Source organism: Lactuca virosa, chromosome 8, assembly GCF_052849685.1.
Source record: "Lactuca virosa cultivar CGN04683 chromosome 8, Lactuca_virosa_CGN04683_v6, whole genome shotgun sequence".
In the NCBI taxonomy this organism is placed as follows: domain Eukaryota; kingdom Viridiplantae; phylum Streptophyta; class Magnoliopsida; order Asterales; family Asteraceae; genus Lactuca; species Lactuca virosa.
Window position 1 is genome coordinate 223,917,837 of NC_136433.1, and position 6,888 is coordinate 223,924,724.

Genomic DNA, 6,888 nt, shown 5'->3' on the forward strand with positions numbered 1-6,888 from the left:
TGGGTTATATCTTCGAGAAGTGTTTTATGTATTTTGCATGAGGTTAATCTTTAGTGGGTTATTTAGGGGTTGTATCTCGTGTAGCGGGTTCCAAAGTGTTCGATTATCATTTTGGTTTTTGGTCAAAATCGGTTTGGGAGTATGGTGTGGAAGGTCTATGGTTAGGGATCAGTAGGTTAGTTCTTCAGTGTCATCAGGGTTCGGTGAGTTTAGCATTTGTACCGGTAGGAGCGGCAGTTGCATATGGAAGAGCTGTTGGGTTCAAACACTATGGTTACTAGGAGAGGAGCGGTAACAGGAAGATGGTGGGTCAGTTGCTTGAGCTATTGGGTCATTGGAAATGACAAGGGAGTTTCATATTTGCTTAGGTTGCAGTCGATTAGGATTCAGGGACTCTTCGAGAGTGGGAGTTGGGATGAAGATTCGTCGGTCAGGGCAAGGATTATGATTTTTAGTCGCCAGCATAAGAACTCAAGGAATTGGTATGGTATCCTGGTAGGTGATCTGGATTATCAAATTGGCTAAGATTTCAAGAGTATTATTCAGGATTTCAGGAGTAGGATGATCATTGAGTATGGCTAGCAATGGAACGCTAGTATTGTTTAGCGCAGGGTATGGGCGGTTCATGCTACTGAGGGAGATGGGTAGGAGATCCATCAGAATTAAGGGGTGAGATAGTTTCATCGAATCCAAGTGGGGGAGAATTAAGTGGCTGTTCAGATTGAGGTTGTGTTGGTTGTAGTTCAGGAAATTTCCAACCGCAGGTTGGCATCTCGTCTGTTATGCATAGTAGGCGGTGACAATTTGAATGCGTGACCCGAACTCCTAATTAGTTGTGGGATTTGGCTCAGGATGCGTGGTATTGTGATGGTTTGAGTATGGTAAGGCCATGGGTGGTAACCATGGTAGTTGGAAGTGTTGTAAGACTGCGATGGGATCGTAGCATTCACTAGTTCGAGGTAGACTGACGTTTGAGTTGGTCATGAGCGGAAAGGAGGTGAATCAGTTCGTGCCTTGGGCAAGCCGGTCAGGATCATTGAGAAGTATCCTTTGTTTGAGGTTGAGGACCATTGGGGTCCGAGGCAGAGTCGGGCCTGTGTAACTCTAGATGAGTAGGACTCTTGGGCAAGGTCCGTATCTTTATGGCAAGGCAGGTGGAACCTGGTAGAGACCGTTGGGTCAAGGTTTTGGATCTTGAGTTGCAGGATCAAGTGCATGGTCGGTGTGTGTCGCAGAGGGTTTATAGGCTTGATAGCTTTGTTGTTTGGACTCTTGGGACCTGGTGGTTGGACCAGGTGCGAGACTGGTAGTCTCAGAGATGGTTTGGGACCATTCATATCTCGATCCAGTGAGGGGTTGTCGGGAATCAGAAGGTTGTGAGTGAAGTGCATGCACGGATTTGTGGATCACGGGTCATGAGTTGAGTATCAGGTTGGTTTTGGGTGACATCTCGAGTTTGGAATCATGGGTGTTTTGGTGTGAGGCCTTCTCTTCGGTAGGTTATGGGTTGAGGAATATGAATGTCAAGGGTGTCAGTTGAAGGGTTCAGGGTTGAGGGATGGTTTCAATTTTGTTGGCAGACCAAGCTCTTGTGTAATAGCTTAGTTTTATCTATGTAAGGTTCAGTAAGTATGGGATTTTGGATTTTCAGATGGATTTCATTATTTAATTGGTCATGGATTTCTTCTGATGTTTTAGGCTTGGGTGGGTCGGTTCATAAGACTGTTAGGGGGGGGAGGGGCACAACATGCTTGGAATCGGGAAATGATAGGTCGTTGGAGACCGGGTATGATTGATCATGTAGCATTCATTTTCAGCATTTGATTGGGTGGCAAGGTGGATTCGGAAATTATTTCCGGTCGAGACTTTCTTTTGGAGAGTCGTGTGGGGTGACTGTGTGTGTGTCTTTTGACTCAGCAATCGAGTAGGAGTCCGGTGCCTCAGATAGTTGGCAGACAAATGGGACCAGGAAGGTCTTGGCTGCATTTGGGAAAGCAACTAGGGGCAGCGAGATGAGTCGAGGTGGTTTCAGTAATTTGAGATTCGTGTGTGGGGTCGCTTGTTATTCGGGGAATATGCTAAGTCACTTGCAGTTGGATTAAATAATCTCATAGTGGTTAATTGGACCCTGTTGCACAACTCTCGTTTGAGTCTAACCGTTATAGGGATGAATCTTCTACTCGAAGGATTATCTGAGCCTTCTGTCAAGTGTAAGCGTTCTGCGGCTGTATATGATCAGTGATTTTGTTCCTATGGACGCATCAAGATAATCAGGTTTGAAAGTATTTTGTTTAGTCTGGTATTCTTGTGGAATTGCTATGATACTGGTTCAGTGTGGGTGGTCTGCCGGGAAGACAGACCAATTTGAGATTTTGGGTTTCGGAAAAGTAGAGGTGGTTTCTGCAAGGGTTTAAGGTTTGTTCTTCTTCAGGTTTGGTGAGTTCTTCTAGGGTTGGTTTCGGCCGCCTAGGTGAAAGTTGTGGTATTCTCAGGATTGTGGTCGTGTTGCTCAAGATGTTGGCATGATGGGAAAGGTAAGGACGAATTTCGATGAAGAAATCCAATCTAAGTGGGGGAGAGTTGTAAAGCCCTATTTCGAATCGTTATCCTTTTGGGTGGGAGTGATGTAATGTAGATGGTTCGGGGGTTCGGATTTGGTTTTGGAGCCTAAGGGGCATTTTGGTAAATTGGAAGCGGGCCTTTATGGAAATTGAATTTTTGTGTTCGGGAAACTTTCAGTCAAGTATGAGTTGATAATAGTGTAGAGTTTCTCGATACCTTTTCCTAGATATAAGGTTGGTCGGAATCGGAGTTGTATCAAAGAAGTTATGGCCTTTAGAAGGAATTAGGGTTTGGGGAAAACCCTAGTACGCGGGGCGTGCCAAGGAGGTACGCAGGGCGTACTGATGCGAAGGTGGTTATGCGAGTAGTGGTGGAGAATACGCGTAGCGTAGTGCGAGGCTGAGATCGGGGTGCGAGACCTCATACGTTGGGCGTATGAGGAGTATGTTAGGCGTACGAGGGTCAGATTGAAACCCTAATTTTCACATCTGTACCCTATATAAGCTTAATGTTAACCCCTTTCCCTTATTTCTAAGTCAACCTCTACCCTCTAAAAACCCTAAATCGACCTTGATGCGAAGGCGGTTACGCGAGTAGTAGTGGAGAATACGCATAGCGTAGTGCGAGGCTGAGATCGGGGTGTGAGACCTCATACGTTGGGCGTATGAGGAGTATGTTGGGCGTAAGAGGGTCAGATTGAAACCCTAATTTTCACATTTGTACCCTATATAAGCTTAATGTTAACCCCTTTCCCTCATTTCTAAGTCAGCCTCTACCCTCTAAAAACCCTAAATCGACCTTGTAGCCTATTGGAGGTGTTGTTGAGCTATTGGAAGGCTTGGATGCTCATTTTTGCCCTTGGGAAGGAAAAAAGAGAAGTTTGAAGTTTTTTTACTTGGTGGGAAAGCTTTAGATCCAGAATCATTGCCTTGTGGGGAAGCTTTTTGAGGTAACAAATTTGCAACTTGGCTTATGTATGATTAGATCTCTTCATGGCTAGTTTATTATGGTTTTGGTCTTCTTTTTGAGATTATGGATGAGTTAGGTTGTTTAGGGGTTCGTCCTTCCAGATCTGAGTTTGTTTTGGTATCCTTGAGCATAAAGGTGCAAGATTTATGTGTATTATGGAGTCATGCATGCATTAAGTTAACCATTAAGTCCCTTTTTTTAGCTTAATATCTTCTTGTAGTCATGTATGAACGTAAAGTTGGGAACTTTAGATGGTATTCCAGCTCAAGGTGGTCAGATATGTGGTTTGGAAAGTTTTGTGTTAATGGATTAAGTGGGAAACGGGTTTGGGCTGAATAAGGGTGAGTATGTTGGGCGTACAAGCAGCTAAGCGCAACATACAAGCCTCCAAGCCAGTACATTGTGCGTACGTGCATGTACGCCCCGCATACTCGGTTTGAGTGGGCTTTGTGTATGTGGGCTTCGTTTTGGGCTACCTTTTGGACTTGGATGCTTAGGGCTTTGTTGGGTTATCTGAGAATCTATATATTGGGTTAGGGATAAGTAGTGGGTTTAGGGTAAGGCCCAAGTAAGGGTTTGGGCCCAATTTGGAAAATTGGGCCATAAGTGGGCTTTGGATGATTATTGGTTTATGGGCCTTTATGATTGAGAGTGTGGGCTTTAGTCTTTGACCAAACGAGGTAAGGGGTAAAATGGTCTTTTTACCCTATATATGGATTATTGGATTAGGTTTGGAACCCAATTGCTAATTGGGTGTTATTTGTTTGATAGCGTGGGGATTTTGTTTTGGCGGATCCGCAGTCAGAGAGTATACGTGGGTTTCAGCTGTCTGAGGTGAGTCTTCTCACTATATCCACGGGTCGAAGGCACCAATGTCGGCCCATTACGTGTTATGTGGTATGCTAGTTGTCTTTGTGATACTTGCATGGAAGACCCCGGGGGTAGCTTGTGGCACATGGATGTCAGACCATGGGGGAGCCCATGGCATTCCAGGTAAATACCATGGGGGGAGCCCATGGCATTCCAGATAAAGACCATGGGGGAGCCCATGGAAACTATATGTATGTTGCATGATAATCTATGGTTGTTTGATGTATGGTATTTTGGGAAACTCTCTAAACTTTGTGCTTATGGTTTTCAGTTTATGTTTCAGGTACTCCGGTTTTCAATAGGAAGAGCTCGGGATGATTGCAAAGCACACACCACATGTTTCCGCATTCTGTGAATTACTCTGATTTGATGATGTTCTGTTAAATCTTGATTACCTTGGTTTTATGGGAACGATATGTATTAACGATTTATTAATCTAAAAACAAAAAAATTTATGTCGTGATTTTCGGGACGTTACAAAACCCTAAGTTCGTATACACCCTAAAGGATCTATGTTCTCACTACGATATGCTAACAACAATTTAAATTCAAGAACCCTTAAAGTACATTTCTATTTTCAATTTATGAGAAGGGATAATAGAAAACATACCTTTTACTTTATTATTGTAAATAATGTAACTATCCTTCTTTGTAGAACTTCATAAAGCTAGCACCGGAAATCTCGTGCCTCTAATGGCTCACACCCAAACCCTAGCAGTTGGAGACCATTGAAGAGAAAGGGGAGATGAGGGAACTTTTGGAATTCCTTTGTGGAATGTGAGTGCCGAAAATATAAACCCCAAAGGGGGTTTATATAGGTGACTAGAGGGGCTTGGATAAGGCAGGTTTCCTTGGATAGGACTTATCCCTTTTGCTTTCCCCCCAAGTTTCCTTAGAGCCTAATAAAAGCTCTAGAACCAATTTAGAATTCGTCCTAACCTCTTGGGAGGTTCTAGAATTGGTCAATGTTCAATCTTTTGAACATTGTCTCCTTTAGCCCTTCTACTTTAATTATTCCAATTAATCCCAAAATTAATTCCAATTAATTTCTGATTAATTTGTAATTAAACATTACAATTTCGAATTCATATTATTTTATCAAAACATATTAATAAATTATTTATTTTGATTTCTAATTTATTTATTGATCATATAATAAATTAATAAATCATTCTCTCTCTCCAAATAGCATTCTAGTCTCTTACTAGGTTTGAGGGCACCTCAAAAGGACTTTGCTAATAATTTAAGTTTATAATAATTTGGTTAATGGCTTAGACACCTAATCCAACAATTAGTTGGGTCAAGTATGGGAAGGGTAAATTGGTCTTTTACCCTTAGTAAGACAGAATATGATTTGGATCATTGATTTGGACATGTTCGGTGTGAGGAGCCGTGGTGGCAGCAGATCATGTGTGTGATTTGTTATCATCATATTGAGGTGAGTCTCTTCATTGTACTTGTGGGTCGAAGGCACCAATTATGGCCCACTGGATTATGTTGTAGGATAATAGTTGTCTTCATGATACTTACTGATATTCCTATATTTGCTTGCTGTCTTTGTGACTCTTGCTAGTATGATTGTATGCTTAGTTGTATGGGGTAGACTCGTACCGGTTGAAAGATACAGAGGGAGTCGGAAGGGACTCGGAGAGTTGGAAGAGACTCAGGGAGTCTAGAAGGACTCAAAGATTCCGAATGGACTTAGGGGTGAAATAGATATGTTACAGTTTTAGGCTGATATGTATGATGTATATGTATGGTATGTGGTATTTTGGGGAACTCACTAAGCTTTGTGCTTATAATTCATGTTTAAATGTTTTTCATGTACTTTTGGTTCAAAAGGGATGGGCCCGAAATGATCTCATAACATCCACCAGTTTTTAGCATTATATGATTTTGGGATCATACTCTGATAACTATTTTTCCACATTGTCATACTTTTGATGGATTGAATTGAATGATTGATGGTTTTGATTGACTTAAAAACAACAATTTTTATCTATTATATGTACTCAAACACTGATAAATGTGACTATGTGTGTCATCTCTAGAAGTTTTTATATGGAATCAAACGGGTGCCCTGGGACTCATTTCAATGTTTTGTACCTATGATGTTCTACTCTGGTCCCAACATAGCAAACCATATCCATCTTTTTTGTTCTCCAACATGAAAACAAACCACTATATATTTTTATTATACATTGAAGACATAATTTTTGCAACATCAACCAAGGCTCTCCTTATTTGGATCATTGCTTCCTTTGATCTTGAATTCTTTATGACCACCCTCGTGGATCATAATTATTTACTCAACATTTCATTCACCAAATCATTTAAAGGCCTGCTTCTCTTACAAAAAAAATACGCCATTGATATCCTTAACCTTACAAAACTATCCAACCACAACCCAACAAAAAGTCACATATAGAAGTTGATGTGAAACTTGTTACTTGCTAATGACAGTCTAACGGTGGCTGATTATACGTT